Below are 18,762 nucleotides of genomic sequence, written 5' to 3'. Positions count from 1 at the left end.
CTGTCAGCTGGCACCTCCACTACAAACTTCAACTATCACTTAACTGACTGTTTTCCCGCCCCGGGCTCTCCAGACCCCTAGGTGGGTGTTCCCTATCCACCTGGTCCCACCCACTGGTGTGTTTGTCCTTCCCTGAGGGGGGTGACTAGGGTTTCAGGTCGGCTCATTTAACCCTTCGTGGGATGGGTGTTATGCGGGGGCCTACATGTACAACTACCTGGTTTTCCAGGGTGCTACACTAATGTGTGTGCTTTTTCCTTCTTTTCCCTTCTTTTTTCTTTTTTTTTTTTTTAAATTACCCGAGTTGCTGTATCCGCATAAGAGTTTCATGAGAACTCTGGGCTCGAAGGCGGTGCACATGTCGCGCCCAGGGATATGAGGTACTCGGTACCGGTAAGTGTATATCTTGGGAATTGGGAATGTCACTTTGGTGGCCGTTGATCGTTTTATGCCCTGGGCCCTTTTTGTAAAGAGGATATATTTACAGGGGATTAGATTAATGTTCATATGATGCCACTTTCGCTGTTGTGGCTATGTGGATGGAGCCACTGCTGCACAATGTCCACTACTGGGGCTGGTGTTAATGGCAGCCTGGATGTTAGATCCTCCGCAAAGAGGGTCGGGCCCCAGAGGGTAGGTGTAATGACAGGTATCCGAAGAAGGTAGTCCATACAAGGGGTTCAGTGCAACTGGTTCTTTACTCACTTTCTGGTGGTAACTGGTCACCCGAGGCGGCTGGTTTCACCTTCAGGTCCACTTTGTCCCAATGCCAGTGTAGTAATCTGGTACCTTCTTCCCCTACACCTGTCTCTGGTTAGTGTGTCCTCGTGGCATAGAGCAACTAGGGGTCCCCGTCTGGTGGTGTTTCTTTCCACTTCTGTCCGTATGATGGTAGCGTGAACCCTGTGGGGTTGGAGTCTCTGGTCCTGTCCCCAGTTCTCTCTTTGCTACTAAGTCTCGGATTGTTAGGGTCAGCGAGGTCCTTGATGGTCCCCTCGCTGTACAGGTGTTAACAGGCCTGCCTGGAGCTTTATGTTTGTCCTAGGGTCCTATACCCCGTCAGTTCGTAGTTCCGGGAGTACTCTACCGTACTCCACCGGCAACGAACGTCCTGGGCACCAGGTTTCTGTCAATTCTGTGTCAGTGCGTCTCCTCACGTCCACCTTCACTGATCGAAACTCTACTCTCTACTGATTACTGTCCACTGCCTGGCCTTCCCACCTGGTCAACTAGTGGACTGGACTGGCTCCATCTCTATGTGGCCATCCATTGATCGCACCCTAGCTTTGCACCATTGTATGGGGGATTGTTGGGGAAACTGGGATTACCTGGAGTTTTTGTGTGTGACCGCCACTGGTCTTCTGGGGCCCTAGGGGGTAGGCCCTTCATCCTGGTGAGGATGCAGAACCTTTTAGTTCCCTGATGGCTTCAAGAGCACTACACACATGTGAACCCACGTGGATCCAGACTTTTACAGTCCGGGTCCACCCATCACTACTCATTAGTGAAAGGTATAAATTGAAACAACTTGCATCTACCTCTCATGTATCTAAGCTATATTTTGATATGTATCTGTATTTGTACTTATGGTTGAGTTTGTGCAAAGGTGTGCTTGTGTATGTGTACATTTGTGTTTGTATGCAATGTGTGTAAAATGATCCCAATCTGTGTGTATACAGTATGTATGTGAAAAATTCTGCATACATGTTTGTACAATGTGTGCATATATTACATCTTAAGGTCTCTTATATTTGTGTTAAGGAATTCCTTTTTTTTTATTTTTAAAAACAGACAAATGAATTAATATGCTAAAAAGATGCAAACGGAAGCAAAAAGGTCCAATTAATTATTACAGGGTCCATTTGAAATCCACTGTATGTTAGTTACGTTAGAGTGGAGAAAAAAAGTCCTACATTCAAAACATTTTTCTAAAAACCAATACATAACATATCCATTTTGTGCTGATTCTATTTTTTGTTTTTAAAACAGAAAAGATAAATGTGTTTCCCAACACCAATGTGAAAGTAGCCTTGATTGAATACTATTACTAATATGATCTACATTGACAAAGCTTGCACATTTTAATAAAAATAATTAACGCATGTTCCCAAAGCAACATGCTGAACTTATTTTTACTCAATATTGTTGACAAGAACCCCATATATTCAATGTCAGTAAGAGTTCATTCACATGACCGTTTCGTTTTTGCAATCCGCATAACACAGTCCGTTTTTTTCATGGATGCATCGTGTGGCATCTGTGTGCAATCCGTTCCGTTCCGTATACTGGCCATGTGTCATCCGTGTGCTTTCCGCTTTTTTTGCGGACCGCAAAACATGGAAGTAGCTAGATAGATAAACAGATGGATAGCTAGATATAGATAGATAGAGGGATAGATAGGTAGATAGATAATGGATAGATAGATAGATAGATAGATAGATAATGGATAGATAGATAGATAGATAGATAGAAAGACAGAGATAGATAACTTGATAAATAGAGGGATGAATGAAAGAATGAATGAATCAATGAATCAATGGAGGGATAGATAGAGGGATAGCTAGAGAGATAGATAGATAGATAATAGATGAGAAAGACATATATAATGTCCCACCCCCCTGCATATTCTAAGCTGGCACCCTTTAGTGACTTTCATGTGGCACTACAGGATGCTTAGCCTTGTATTTAGCCAAAAAATAAATAAATAATTTAAAAAAATTAGGGGGGGTCCCTCCTATTTTTTGTAGCCAACTCGGGTAAAACAGATGACTGCAGCCTGCAAACCACAGCTGACAGCTTCACCTTGACTGGTAATCCATAACAGAGGACACCCGACGCTGTTATTTTAAATTAAATAAATAATTTAAAGCAAAAAACGTGGGGTCCTCCCCAAATTGGATCAGCAGCCAAGGTAAAGTGGATAGCTGTGGTCTGGTATTCTCAGACTAGGGAGGTCCGCGGTTCTTGGACCCTCCCAAGCCTAAGAATAGCAAGCCGCATCCGTCCCAGAAGTGGCGCATCCATTAGATGTGCCAATCCTGGTGCTTTTCCCCAGCTCATCCCGATTCCCTGGTGCAGTGGCAAACAGAGTAATATATGGGTTTGATACCAGATGTGTAATGTCACCTGGCATTAAGCCCTGAGGTTATGATGTCACGGCATCTATCAGATACCCGACATCAGTAACCCAGTCAGTAATTAAAAAAAAATAGATGACAAACACATTTTTATTTGAAAAAAAAAAACTCCCCAACACATTCCCTCTTTCACCAATTTATTGAAAAGAAAAAACAAAACCGGGTCCGGCGTAATCCAATAAGGGGGTCCCACGACAATCCATACTCACTGTCCCAGTCAATGAAGAACAAAATGTTCCTCATTGGCTGGGAGAGCAGTGCAGTGACCTGAGCTAACATCAATAGGTCAGCCCAGGTCACTGCAGGGCATGACCAGTGCTGACTTCAGGAGGTTAGCGAGGTACATTACCTGTGGTGATGGAAACCGCTGCACTCCTGACATCAGCGCTGGTCACTGACTTCTATACCATCTGCGTTCTTAGATCATCTCTCGCGAGTGGCCCATGACATCACCGCTAGTCACAGTCTTAGGCCGCCAGCGAGAGGAGATGTGAGAACACGGCTGTCAGTGACGAGCGCTGATGTCAGGAGTGCAGGAGTTCATCACCGCAGGTAATGAACTTTACTTACCTCCTGACTGCAACACTCATCATCCCTGCGGCTGCTCGCACAGCAGTGCGGGCATATGCTGACATTGCAGTGCAGGCATATGCGGACACACTATAGTGCGGGCAAATGCTGACACACTGCAGTGCGGGCGTATGCTGTCACTGCAGTGCGGAAAGCCGCAGGGCTGGAGTGGGAGCGGGACACAGACTGCGCGGGCACCCGACGGAGGTCACACAGAAGTGATTCCATGTGGCTTCTGGGGATTTTGCGTGCCCATTGACTTGCCTTGAGTCACGGTCTGTTATTACAGAACAGAATAAGACACATTCCATAACAACGGAATGGACATATGATGTGTTTTTTTGTAGGATCGGATGCATACGGAAGTGCTTCTGTGCCATCCGATCCTACACAATAGACATTGAAAAAGATGGTCCTGTTCGTGGGTCCGCAAAAAAACAGGAACTGACCAGGACAGATGGAACGGCCATGTGAATGAGCCCTAAGGACAAGTTGAAAAATAAACAACAAGGAGTCCTAGAAGTTATTATTACATGGCCTCACAGAGCCTAGATATCAACATCCTTGAATTTGTCTGGGATTACATGCAGAGTGATGTTTTTGCACAAGCTTACATCCACATAGGATCTGTGGTTAGTTCTCTAAGATGCTTGGAGCAAGCTTCCTTCCAAGTTAATTCAAAAACTGTGTGCAAGTATAACTAGAAAAATTACTGTTGTGTGTAAGGCAAATTATGTTCAAACCAAATGTTGACTTAGATTTCTCTTTAGGTCATTCACCTGTAATTGTGTTCATTCATAAAAAAGAATTGAAACTATTGACACTTCTATTCTTTAAAATATTCTTTTTTCAGCATTTTTTTCACACCTGCCTGAAGCTTTTGGCACAGTAATATCTCTCTCTGTCGGTGTCGGTCTCTCTCTCTCTTTCTCTGTCGGTGTCGGTCTCTCTCTTTCTCTGTCGGTGTCGGTCTCTATCTCTCTTTCTCTGTCGGTTTCTCTCTTTCTCTGTCGGTGTCGGTCTCTCTCTCTCTCTTTGTCAGTATCGGTCTCTCTCTCTTTCTCTTTCTCTGTCGGTGTCGGTCTCTCTCTCTCTTTCTCTGTCGGTGTCGGTCTCTCTCTTTCTCTGTCGGTGTCGGTCTCTATCTCTCTTTCTCTGTCGGTTTCTCTCTTTCTCTGTCGGTGTCGGTCTCTCTCTCTCTTTGTCAGTATCGGTCTCTCTCTCTTTCTCTTTCTCTGTCAGTGTCGGTCTCTCTCTCTTTCTCTGTTGGTCTCTTGCTCTCTCTCTCTGTCGGTGTCAGTCTCTCTCTCTCTCTCTGTCGGTCAGTCTCTCTCTCTTTCTCTGTTGGTGGTTGGTCTCTCTCTCTCAAATCAAATCAAATCAAATAGGCTTTATTTGCAGGACGAAAATACAATCAGTATTGCCAAAACAAGTAAAAAAATGTGACAGGCGAGTGGGATAGGGTTGTGGGGATGGGGTATTGGGGCCACAATTTGGGGAATGATGGTCTATTTGGAGGTCTTTAGTACCCCTCAGCTTATGACAAGTGGTGACATATTGGGCGGCGATCTCCACCATTCCTCTTCCCCCAGTAGGAGTTTCCTCTCCTCGTCCATGGATGGAAATTCCGGGGTATGAGTGGTAAATTTCTGGAAGTGGGTGGCCCTCACTGCTGAGTATTTGTTACAGTGCAGCACAAAATGCGCCTCGTCCTCCAGATCCCACTGCTGGCAGTGCTGGCACAGTCTGTTCTCCCGTGGCTTGTATGTCTGTCGGTGCCGCCCTTTTTCCACCTCTAGGCTGTGAGCACTCAGTCTGTACAGGCTCAGGGTCTGCCTATCTTTGGGGTGGCATAACCTTTCCAGATATGGGGCTAGAGTGTAGTCCCTCCGCAGTGACCGGTAGATGGAGAGTTTCTGGTAATTCTCTAATTCACTCTTCCAGTCCTCTATAGGGGGCTTTACACGCAACGACATATCTAACGATATGTTGTCGGGGTCACTGAATTCGTGATGCACATCTGGCGTCGTTAGCGACATTGTTGTGTGTAACAGCTCTGAGCGACTGTTAACAATCAAAAATACTCACCTTATCGTTGATCGTTGACACGTCATTCATTTTCAAAATCTCGTTGGTCGTTGTGGACGTTGGTTGCTCGTGATTCCTGAGGCAGCACACATCACTACGTGTGACACCCCGGGAACGACGAACAACAGCTTACCTGCGTCCTCTGGCAATGAGGTGGGCATGTCAATAATGCGGCTGCTCTCCGCCCCTCCGCTTCTATTGGGTGCCTGCCGTGTGACTTCGCTGTGACGCCGCATGAATCACCCCCTTAGAAAAGAGGCAGTTCGCCGGCCACAGCGACGTTGCTGGTAAGGTAAGTCCGTGTGACGGGGCCTAGCAATATTGTGCGCCATGGGCAGCAATTTGCCCGTGATGCACAAATGACGGGGGCGGGTGCTTTCACGAGCGACATCACTAGCGATGTCACTGCATGTAAAGCAGCCTTAAGTATTGCATCTTGCAGCTCTCTAACATCTCTATTATTTGGGCTTTTGTCAGGGTGTGTTGCTGACTTTGGCTGTACTGGCTGCCGGGTTTTCTGGCTTGCTCTGGGCTCTGGCTCAGCAGGGCTTTATGATGATAGGAGCAGTTCTGTATGTGCGCCTGGTGTGAGCTCTTGTTTATACTGAGCCATAAGGGGAATCAGCCCAGCTCTGCCCGACAGGCTATGTTTGAGGTGCTGCGATGGACTTGGAGGAGATATTTGCAGAACTCCAGATTGAAGACTTTGGTTGGTCTGGAATCCCACTTTTTCTGGTCTGGATAGGTCACTGGGCCCCATACCTCGCTGCCATACAGCAGTATAGGTGTGATGACGCTGTCGAATATCTTGAGCCAGACTCTCACCGGTGGTTTGAGGTAGTACAGTTGTCTTCTGATAGCATAAAAGGTTCTGCATACTTTCCCTTTCAGAGTCTCTGCTACTTGCTTGAGGGTCCTGGTTTGGATTAGCTCCAGACCGAGGTAGGTATAGCTGCTGGTCTTCTCCAGCATGGCGCCATTTAGTGTGATGGAGGAAGTGGAGGTTTCGCTATAATTCCTCTTCTGAAACACCATGACTTTGGCCTTCTTTTGGTTGATGGGCAAAGCCCATGTGGGGCTGAATGTTTCTAGCACAGCCAGGCTATCTTGGAGGCCTTTCTCGGATGGGAAAAGCAGCAGGAGGTCATCTGCGTACAGCAGAATCTTCACCTCTCGGTCATGCAGGCTGAAACCTGGGGCAGGGGAGGATTCCAGGGCTAAAGGCCGATTTACATGCTATGACATCGCTCAAGCGATCTCATTGGGGTCACGGAATTTGTGACGCATATCCGGCCACTTTAGCGATGTCGTTATGTGTGACACCTAGGCGCGATTTTGCATCGTCGCAAAAACGTGCAAAATCGCTAATCGGTGACATGCCCCCCTGTGACGCCCCGGAAAAGCCAGGTAGTCACAGGTAGAGTCTCGCACAACACTAGTCCCCTAACAAGGTGACAGCAGCCAACCCTTAAAACCCTAGTCACCCCTCTCATGGCTTGATGGACACACCAGGGCGTGGAGCCAGGCGGTTGGCCACGCCCACCGAGGAGTTCAGAGAGCCTGAGGTGGGAAAAACGTTAGATGAGTTTTGGAGGTGAAGTGAAGTGGAAGCAGGCCTGGGTAACAGGTCTGCAGCTAACTGACAGGTGCCAGTGTTGGAGCCCGGGCACCTTTGGCTAGGAGGCATACGGAGGCCTCTGCCTGCAGGAGCCGGGAAGACGGCTCGGTGGAACCATGGTGGACCAGGACAGGGTAGTGGCCCGCCGTTACCGACCCAGGGAACCGACTGGAAACCGGAGCACAAAGGGGGGGTACTCAGACCCTGAAGCTAGGTTCAGAAGCTACTGGGGGCTAGCTAATTAACTCATTGCAGCCAGAACTATAGGTCCTTTCCCACCCAAAGTCCCGACTAAAGACAACAGCCCAATGAGGGTGATAGAAAGCCACCGCCACGGCAGAGAGATTCCACGGGCCTGCGTCTGCGGGCAAAGGGCTCCTCCGACAATCACAATCAGGGGAGCAAACTCCTGTATTGCAAGTTCAGGTAGTCCATCATCACACAAACAGGTGCAGGAGAAAGGCAGAGACCCCCAACTGGGTGGGGGACCAGACTGCAGCCGGCTGTGGGCACCGACCACCATCACCTTGGTTTACCAGAGACTTGAGGGGTTAACATCTTGCTGCGCAACATCTCCCCCGGGTGCCCCGTAACCGCAGCAGTGGTGTCTACCTTCACCACAACCCGTGGGTGGCGTCACAAACTCAAACACGGCTCCGGCAACCCCTTTTAGATCGGAGTGACCGTGGACCTCCAGGACCGGAGACGCTCTAGCCACCCACCAGCGAGCCCGGATCCGAGCGGCTCGGATGCAGCCGAGCACGGGGCAGCACACCCCTATTCCCAATTATCGTTGCTGATGCATGTACAATGTAGTTTGTCATTCCTGCAGCAGCACACATTGCTGTGTGTCACACCACAGGAACGAGGAACCTCACCTTACCTGCGGCTGCCGGCAATACGGAAGGAAGGAGGTGGGCGGGATGTTACGTCCCGCTCATCTCCGCCCCTCTGCTTCTATTGGGCGCCCGCTTAGTGATGTCGCTGTGACGCCGAATGAACCACCCCCTTAGAAAGGAGGCGGTTCGCCGGTCACAGCGACGTCGCTAGGCAGGTAAGTAATGTTACGGGTCTGAGCGATGTTGTGCTCCACGGGCAGCGATTTGCCCGTGTCCCGATGGGGGTGGGTATGCACGCTAGCGATATCGGTAACGATATTGCAGCGTGTAAAGCGGCCTTTAGGCCAGTCCATTTATGTAGATATTGAATAGAGTTGCGCTCAGGCTGCAGCCCTGTCTTACCCCGCGGCTCTGCCGGAAGAAGGCCGTCCTCTTTCCATTCACCTTCACACTGCATCGGTTCTCAGTGTATGAGCTTTTGATCACGTCATAGGTTCTGCCACCTTTTCCACTCTCTAGGAGTTTAAGGAACAGGCCTGGATGCCACACTGAGTCAAAGGCCTTCTTGAAGTCCACAAAGCATGCAAATATTTTCCCCTGTTTTTTGCCATGGACGTGGGACTTGTTGAGGCTTTGCAGGGTGTAAATGTGGTCCATGGTGCGGTGGTTTGGCATGACCCCAGCTTGGCTTCTACTGAGGATGTCACGCTGGGTGAGGAAGATGATGATCCTTTTATTAATAATGCTGTTAAACAGTTTTCCCAGTTTTCCCAGAATGTTGTTAACATATCGGTCTCCATTCTTGTAGATAGGCGTTATGAGACCTTGATTCCAGCTCTTTGGGAAGTAGCCGACACTGAGGACGTGGGTAAATAGTTTAGCCAGTGCTGCATGTATATCTGGGGAACTGTATTTGATCATCTCTGGCAGGATGCTGTCACTGCCCGTGGCCTTCTTGCATTGCATAAATTTGATTTTGTCTTTTTTTTCCAGCACACTGATTGGCATGTCCAGAGGATTTTGGAAGTCTTTGATTGTCTCCTCCATGTCCCTGAGTTTAGTGGTTAGGTGCTCCTGTTCTGGGGATAAGTCTGGTATATTCTTGTAGAGGCCTTTGAAGTAGCTGTGCCAGATGTTGCCATTTTGGATGTGGAGGGTACTATGCTTGGACTTTGTGCCGATATGACTCCAGGTTTTCCAGAATGAGTTATCCTGGAGGGAGTCCTCAAGCTCCTGTAGTTCTTGGGAGATGTGCCTCTTCTTTTTCTCCTTGAGAATGCGCTTGTATTGCCCCTGTATGGTGTCATGGGCTGCTTTTAGGTCCCTGTTGTTGGGGTCTCTGTGTTTTTGGTTTGAGGCTACCCTTAGGTATTTGCCTAGTGCCATTTTTGGCCTTGTTTATTTGTAGGCTTCTTGGGATTGGTCTTTCTGACGCTTGCTAGCTCTGCCATGGTATATAGGATGTTGTTAAAGTCATTCACTGCCCGGTTGATTCCTTGTTGGTTTGATGTATAGCGTCTTGTGTTGAAATTTACAAGTATCTCTTGAAATCTCAGTTCTGTTGCTCATGTTGGTGTATTCAGTGGATAACTCTTTAGGCCATTTGTGGGATGGTGGCAGGTTGTGGAGACCGGTCAGGTTGGGCTAATCTGTGTGTTGCTTGTCCGTGGATCTCATGTAAAGCAGTGTCTGGTTGTAGTCTGATAGGTGAGTTTGGGGGGTGACCATGAAGCCATTTATTTTTGCTGGGTCCATGTCTGTTATTGCATAACGTACCACACTGCTGCCCATGTGGGAGTTTAGTGTAAAGCTCCCTAATGAGTCCCCCCTGATGCATCCATTCACTGTAGAAGGGCCCCTCTCCCATTACATATGTATTTCCGTCAAGTGACAGGTAGTCCTTCTCTGTACCCGTCCTGGCATTGAGGTCTCCACAGATGAGAACTCTGCCCATGGACTGGAATTGGGCTACCTCCCTCTGTAGTTCCTCATAAATGTCTGGCTTATAGTATGGGGATTCTGATGGAGGAATGTAGGCTACGCAGAGGTAGATGTCCTGCTGAGAGGTGAGGATGGAGCTGCCTATCCTCATCCAAATATGGCTGTCTCCTCTTTTTACTGCCTTGATGTGATCTTTGATCTCCTCCATTGTACCATATTAGTATGCCCCCTGAGCAGCGGCCCAGTTTGGTGTTCTTGTTTTTCTGGCGGAGACAGAAAATTCCCTATATCCCATGGGTGCCAGCGATTTCTCCTCTGTCCGTGCCCATGTCTCCAGAAGGATCTGGATGTCAATGTTATTTAGTCTTTATTTGAAGTCTGGGTCATTTGTCTTGGACCCAAAAGCTGAGGGATTCAATCCTTGAATGTTCCAGCTGCTGATAACTAAGGATGTCATATTTGGTCGATATACCCTATAATGAAGAAAGATTTTCATAGGACATAACAGGTTCTTGTGGTGGAGGGTTTAGGTGGAATGTTTTAAGGATTATGGATTACCGTGTGTTGCCATTGTGTGGCGTGTGGTCTCCTGTGCTCTCTCTGTGGACTCTCTCTGGGGATTGCTGTGTGTTGCCATTGTGGGGCATGTGCTCTTCTGTGCTCTTTCTGTGGACTTTCTCTGGAGATTGCTGTGTGTTGCCATTGTGGGGCATGTGGTCTCCTGTGCCCTCTCTCTCTCTTTCTCTGTCTGTCTGTCTCTCTCTCTTTCTCTGTCAGTGTCGGTCTCTCTCTCTCTCTCTTTCTCTGTTGGTCTCTTGCTCTCTCTCTCTCTGTCGGTGTCGGTCTCTCTCTCTCTTTCTCTGTCGGTGTTGGTCTCTCTCTCTTTCTCTGTTGGTGTTGTTCTCTCTCTCTCTCTTTCTCTGTCGGTATCTCTCTCTCTCTTTCGGTGTCGGTCTCTTTATCACGCGCTCTCTCTTTCTCTGTCGGTCTCTCTATTACTCCCTCTGTCTCTATCTTTCTCTGTCGGTGTCTCTCTCTCTCTTTCGGTGTCGGTCTCTCTATCACGCGCTCTCTCTTTCTCTGTCGGTGTCGGTCTCTCTATTACTCCCTCTTTCTCTCTCTTTCTCCGTCGGTGTCTCTCTCTCTCTCTCTTTCTCTGTCGGTGTTGTTCTCTCTCTCTTTCTCTGTCGGTGTCTCTCTCTCTTTCGGTGTCGGTCTCTCTATCACGCGCTCTCTCTTTCTCTGTCGGTGTCGGTCTCTCTAATACTCCCTCTTTCTCTCTCTTTCTCTGTCGGTGTCTCTCTCTCTCTTTCTCTGTCGGTGTTGGTCTCTCTCTTTCTCTGTTGGTGTCTCTCTCTCTCTTGCTGTCGGTGTCGGTCTCTCTCTCTCTTTCTCTGTCGGTGTCAGTCTCTTTATCACTCTCTCTCTCTGTCGGTGTCTCTCTCTCTTTCTGTCGGTCTACCTCTCTCTCTCTCTGTCGGTGTCGGTTTCTCTATCTCTCTTTCTCTCTCGGTCTCTCTCTCTCCCTCTCTCTCTCTCTGTATGTATATATATATAAAGAAAAACAATGGTGTTCTTGGTTTTAAATGTAACGTTATTCGTTCATTAGTTATTTACTATTTTATGACCCATTGTGTTGGATTGTCAATGCAATCCTCTTCTCCCACTCTTGACACACTGATAGCAACACCGCAGAGGAAATGCTAGCACAGGCTTCCAGTATCTGTTCTTTCAGATGCTGCACATCTTGTATCTTCACAGCATAGACCATTGCCTTCAGATGACCGCAAAGATAAAAGTCTAAGGGGGTCAGATCGGGAGACCTTAGAGGCCATTCAACTGGCCTAAAATGACTAATCCACTTTCCAAGACACTGTTCATGTAGGAATGGTCGGACCTGACACCCATAATGTGGTGGTGCACTGTGAGAAACTTGTATGTTCTAATATTATTGACTATTTGTCCTCTCTCTCTTCGTTCAGTCACTGCCAACTGCTCCCAAGATGGCCGCCGCTTTACTTACTATGAGGTACCTTTTATATCAGCTTATAGCTCCGCCCCATTCAAGTTATGTAGTGCAGTCTTCCATCTGTGCTGAGAAACAGAGGGCTCTTGTGGCTGAATAATGACACTTTAGTTCCCTAAAAAGCATTATCACATCATTACAGTCAACAAGCAGGTAGTAAAGTTACAATAAATACAATGTTCATATTTATATGACACAAATATATTCATCTAATCCATGCTGGTAAACTGGTACTGGTACAGGGGATTGCCATCCGCATCTTTAACTGGGTACATATTTCTGACCATGATCAATGGGGGCTGTTAAACCATTTCACACTGTCACATGGATAGAGTTCACGGTTTAAAATGCATCCAACCTCAGACAAAGAACATCAGTATACTTGATGAAGAGTGAGAGAAATAGAAAACACATTAAAACTTTGGCCATAGCTGGCAACAAGTTATAAACCATACATGTTGAATAAAAAATAATAATAAAAAATTATATATAAAGAGTCTGAATGGGAAACAAACCCAGAAAGTCACGGGTGGTGGAAACAAGTATGGGACCCTATGAGATGATCCACTAGGGAGGATAGGAAAAAAAGAAATTCCATAGACATAATGGAGAGTGTTTAGTTAATTCTTATGTGAATTATTAGGCAAATGAGTATTTTAATCACATGACAATTTTTATACATATTGTCCTACTCCAAGCTGTATAGGCCAATATAACCAATTAAGAAAATCAGGTGATGTGCATCTCTGTAATGAGGAGGGGTGTGGTGTAATGATATCAACACCCTATATAAGGTTTGCTTAATTATTAGGCAACTTCCTTTCCTTTGGCAAAATGGGTCAGAAGAGAGATTTGACGGGCTCTGAAAAGTCCAAAATTGTGAGATGTCTTGCAGAGGGATGCAGCAGTCTTGAAATTGTCAAACTTTTGGAGCTTGATCACCGAACATTCAAGCGTTTCATGGCAAATAGCCAACAGGGTCGCAAGAAAGTGTGTTGGGCAAAAAAGGCGCAAAATAACTGCCCATGAATTGAGGAAAATTAAGTGTGAAGCTGCCAAGATGCCATTTGCCACCAGTTTGGCCATATTTCAGAGCTGCAACATTACTGGAGTATCAAAAAGCACGAGGTGTGCCATACTCAGGGACATGGCCAAGGTAAGGAAGGCTGAAAAACGACCACTTTTGAACAAGAAACATAAGTTAAAACGTTAAGACTGGGCCAAGAAATATCTTAAGACTGATTTTTCAAAGGTTTTATGGACTGATGAAATGAGAGTGACTCTTGATGGGCCAGATGGATGGGCCAGAGTCTGGATCACTAAAGGGCAGAGAGCACCACTCCGACACAGACGCCAACAAGGTGGAGGTGGGGTACTGGTATGGGCTGGTATCATCAAAGTTTAATTTGAGGGACCTTTTCGGGTTGAGGATGGAGTGAAGCTCAGCTCCCAGACTTACTGCCAGTTTCTGGAAGACAACTTCTTCAAGCAGTGGTACAGGAAGAAGTCGGTGTCATTTAAGAAAAACATGGCTTTTATTCAGGACAATGCTCCATCACATGCATCCAACTACTCCACAGCATGGCTGGCCAGTAAACGTCTAAAGGATGAAAAAATAATGACATGGCCCGCCTGTTCACCTGATCTGAACCCCATAGAGAACTTGTGGTCCCTCATAAAATATAAGATCTACAGGGAGGGAAAACAGTCTACCTCTCAGAACAGTGTCTGGGAGGCTATGGTGGCTGCTGCACACAATGTTGATAGTAAACAGATCAAGCAACTGACAGAATCTATGGATGATAGGCTGTTGAGTGTCATCATAAACAAAGGTGGCTATATTGGTCACTAATTTTTGGGGGTTTTGATTTTCCATGTCAGAAATGTTTATTTCTAAATTTTGTGCAGTTATATTGGTTTGCCTGGTGAAAATAAACAAGTGAGATGGAATATATTAGGTTTTTATTAAGTTGCCTAATAATTCTGCACAGTAATAGTTACCTGCACAAACAGATATTCTCCTAAGATAGCCAAATCTAAAAAAAAAACACTCCAACTTACAAAAATATTAAGCTTTGATATTTGAGTTTTTTTTGGCTGATTGAGAACATAGTTGTTGATCAAGAATAAAAAAAAATCGTCTAAAATACAAGTTGCCTAATAATTCTGCACACGGTGTAGAACAGGCATTGGTGACCTCTCCAAAGGAAAGGCTTACAAAGTTAAAGTAGTGGACAATCTCTTTAATAAAGTCTCGTGCCGTCTGACAAGTTAAGGGTTACTATATTTTTATTTATGTTGTTAGGAGCATTAACCCCTTAAGGACGAAGCCAGTTTTGTACTTAATGCCCAGGCCATTTTTTGCAACTTTGACCAGTGTCACTTTATAAGGTTATAACTCTGGAATGCTTCAATGGATCCCAGTTATTCTGTGATATTTTTTTCGTGACATATTGGGCTTCATGTTAGAGGTAAATTTAGGATGATTTTTTTTATTTTATTTGTGAAAAAATCTGAAATTTTACAAAAAAATTAAAAATGTTACAATTTTCAAACTTTTAATTTGTATGCCGAAAAACCAGAGAGTTATGTCACACAAAATAGTTAATAAATAACATTTCCCACTTGTCTACTTTAGATCAGCGCAATTTTTGAAACAACATTTTTTGGGGTTAGGAAGTTAGAAGGGTTCAAAGTTCATCAGCAATTTCCAATTTTTTCAACAAAATTTACAAAACTATTTTTTTTTTTAGGGACCACATCCCATTTGAAGTGACTTTGAGAGGCCTAGGTGACAGAAAATACCCAAACGTGACACCATTCTAAAACCTGCACCCCTCAAGGTACACAAAACCACATCCAAGAAGTTTATTAACCCTTCAGGTGCTTCACAGGAACTAAAGTAATGTGGAATGAAAAAAAATAAAAATTAACATTTTACCTAAAAATGTTGCTTTAGCACTAATTTTCTTACTTTTTCAAGAGGTAACACTAAAAATTGGACATCTCAGTTTGTTACCCACTTTCTTATGAGCGCGCCAATACCCCACATGTGGTCAGAAACCTTTGATTGGGTAAATAGGAGGGCTTGGAACGAAAGGAGAAATATTTGAATTTTGGAAAGCTAAGTTGGCTGAAACAGATTGCGGGCACCATGTTGCATTTACAGATCCCCTAAGGTACCTAAACAGCAGGAACCCCCCTCAAGTGACCCCATTTTGGAAACTAGACCCCTTAAGGCTTCTATCGAGGGGTATACTGAGCATTTTGGACCCACAGATACTTCACAGATTTTGACAACGTTACGTTGTCATATTGAAAATTGTCATTTTTTTCTCAAAAATGTTGCTTTAGCATCAATTCTCTCACTTTTTAAAGAGGTAATTCCAAAAATTTGACCCAAATGTTTGTTATCCACTTTTTTATGAGCGCGGTGATACCTCACATGTGGTCTGAAACCTTTGTATGGACAAATGGGAGGGCTTGGAACGAAAGAAGCAATATTTCAATTTTGGAAAGGAAATTTGGCTGAAAAAGATTGCGGGCACCATGTCGCATTTGGAGGACCCCTAAGGTACGTAAACAGCAAAAAACCACCCCAAGTGACCCCATATTGGAAACTAGGCCTCTCAAGGAATTTATCTAGATGTTTGGTGAGTACCCTGAACCCCCAGGTGCTTCACAGAAGTTTATAACGTTGAGCCATGAAAATAAAAAAATAAAATTTTACCACAAAATTGTTACTTCAACCAGGTATCTTTTTTTTCACAAGGGTAACAGGAATAAAATCACCATTAAATTTATTGTGCAATTTCTCCTGAGTTTGGTGATATCTTATATGTGATGGAAATCAACTGTTTGGGCACACGGCAGGTCTTGGAAGGGAAGGAGTGCAATTTGACTGCAAAATTGGCTGAAATCAATAGCGGACACCATGTTGCATTAGGAGAGCCCCTGATGTGCCCAAGCAGTGGAGGTCCCCCACAAGTAACCCCATTCTGGAAAATAGACCCATCAAGGAATTTATCTAGATGTTTGGTGAGTACCCTGAACCCCCAGGTGCTTCACAGAAGTTTATAATGTTGAGCTGTGAAAATAAAAAAAATACATTAACCACATAGCTTTTTTTTAACAAGAGTAAAAGGAAATCAACTGTTTGGGTGCACAGCAGGGCTCAGAAGGGAAAAAATGCCATTTGGCTGAATATTTGGCTGGAATAATTAGTGGACACTATGTCGCATTTGGAAAGCCTCTAAGGTGCCTAAACAGAAGGGAAGGAGTGCAATTTGACTGCAAAATTGGCTGAAATCAATAGCGGACACCATGTTGCATTAGGAGAGCCCCTGAGGTACCTAAACAGTGGAGGTCCCCCACAAGTGACCCCATTCTGGAAACAAGACACGTCAAGGCTTTTATCTAGGTGTATATTGAGCATTTTGAATCCACGAATACACAGAATTTGATAAGCTTAGGTTGCCATATTGAAACTTTTCATTTTTTTCACAAAAATGTTTCTTTAGCATCACATTTCTCACTTTTTCAAGAGGCAACAACAAAACGTGGACCCCACAGGTTGTTATCCAATTTATTGTGAGTGCAGGGATACCCCATATGTGGCCAAAAACCTCTGTTTGGATAAATGGGAGGGCATGGAATGGAAGGAGCACCATTTGAATTTTGGAAAAGTTTAAATAAATTGCATGCTCTTGGGTACCTATACATTAGAAACCCCCTACAAGTGACCCGATTTTGGAAACTGGACCCCTCAAAGATTCTATTCAGGAGTATAGTAAGCATTTTGAATCCACAGGTACTTCACAAAAATGTTGCTGTAGCAACAATATTCTCACTGTTAGGCTATGTGGCCATGATCCAGTGACACAGCGTCTAGTACATAGTGTCAGCCTTCCTGCAGAGATGTGAGTGTTGTCCACGGGAGAACGCAGCTGCCCATGCCCACGATTTGGGTTCAGGCTGCTGTGGACTTTAGTTCTATTCTACCTGCAGAGAACACTGAATTCCGCAGCATAAATTAACATGCTGAGACTCGGGAAGCTGCGCCACAAGTCGGTTTAGTTTATGCTGCGGAGAAAGGAAGCACAGTGGGCATGAGATTTCTAAAAATCCTTCCACTGTGCTTCTGCTGCACAACACAGCGTTATGGATGCAGGGAAAACACTCTGCGCCCAAAACTCTGCAGACCCTGATTGTGGGCACATAGCCTAAAATGCTACAATGGATGAATGGATAGATGTCAAACATATATAACGTCCCACCCCCTGCATATTCTAAGCTGGCGCCCTTTAGTGCCTTTCATGTGGCACTAAAGGGTGCCTAGCCTTGTATTTAGCCCAAAAAGAAAAAAAATAATTAAAATAAATGACTTGGGGTCCCCCCTATTATTTATAGCCAGCTAGGGTAAAGCAGACAGCTGTAGCCTGCAAACCACAGCTGACAGCTTCACCTTGGCTGGTGATCAATTTGGAGGGCTCCCCAAGCTGGGTTTTTTTAATTATTTATAAATAAATAATTAAAAAACAAACAAACGTAGGGTCCCCCCAAATTAGATCACCAGCCAAGGTGAAGCTGACACCTGGGGTCTGGTATTCTCAGGGTGGGGAGAGCCATGGTTATTGGACTCTTCCCAGCCTAAAAATAGCAGGCCGCAGCCGCCCCAGAAGTTGTGCATCCATTAGATGTGCCAATCCTGGCGCTTCGCCCCAACTCATCCCGTTGCCCTGGTGCGGGGGCAAACGGGGTAATAAATGGGGTTGATACCAGATGTGTAATGTCACCTGGCATCAAGCCCAGCAATTAGTTATGTCACGGCGTCTATTTGATACCAGACATAACTAATTGACAGTAATAAAAAAAAATTGACAACAAAAAAAAAAATGTATTTGAAAAAACACTCCCCAAAAACATTTACTCTACCAATTTATTGAAAAGAAAAAAAAAATCGGGTCCGCAGTAATCCATTTTGGAAGTCCCGCTGCGATTCTGGATCTTCTAGAATATGGGGGACACATTCAGGGAACGTATCCCCCATTTTCTAGGAGTGCAGACCCTCCATTTGAGGAGAGTGGATGCAAAGAATTTGCACCCACCCTCCCCGGGTCACAGCTGCAGTGTGCTGAGCAGCAGCAGCCAGCGTCTCTGAAAGCAAACCAGGAAGCTGAGCTGACAGCCGCGCTCTGCACGTGTGACCAGCGTCTGCTGTAAAGGAGGGGGATCGCGGTGGATGAAGGCTGGAAAAGGTACGGGGGACACCGGGGGGATATAGGGGGCCTGGGGAGCAGTTTTCTGTTGTATGTGTCATAGCACATGCGACAGAAACCAGAGGAAAAGGGTAAATGCGCCCGGTGTGCGCGACGCCATGTTGGATTTTCAGGAGGAAGGAGGGGTCGGGGGGGACACTTTGGCGACACCGGGGGGACCGGAGAGGACCGCGGATGAGATTAACTGCCATCTGACATGTTTGTTTATGCCAGATGGGAGATAAATGATTTTTTACCGGCGCGGTCATTTACTGTAAGGTGATCA

Source organism: Anomaloglossus baeobatrachus, chromosome 2 (assembly GCF_048569485.1).
Source record: "Anomaloglossus baeobatrachus isolate aAnoBae1 chromosome 2, aAnoBae1.hap1, whole genome shotgun sequence".
NCBI lineage: Eukaryota > Metazoa > Chordata > Amphibia > Anura > Aromobatidae > Anomaloglossus > Anomaloglossus baeobatrachus.
This window is presented reverse-complemented; position numbering follows the sequence as displayed.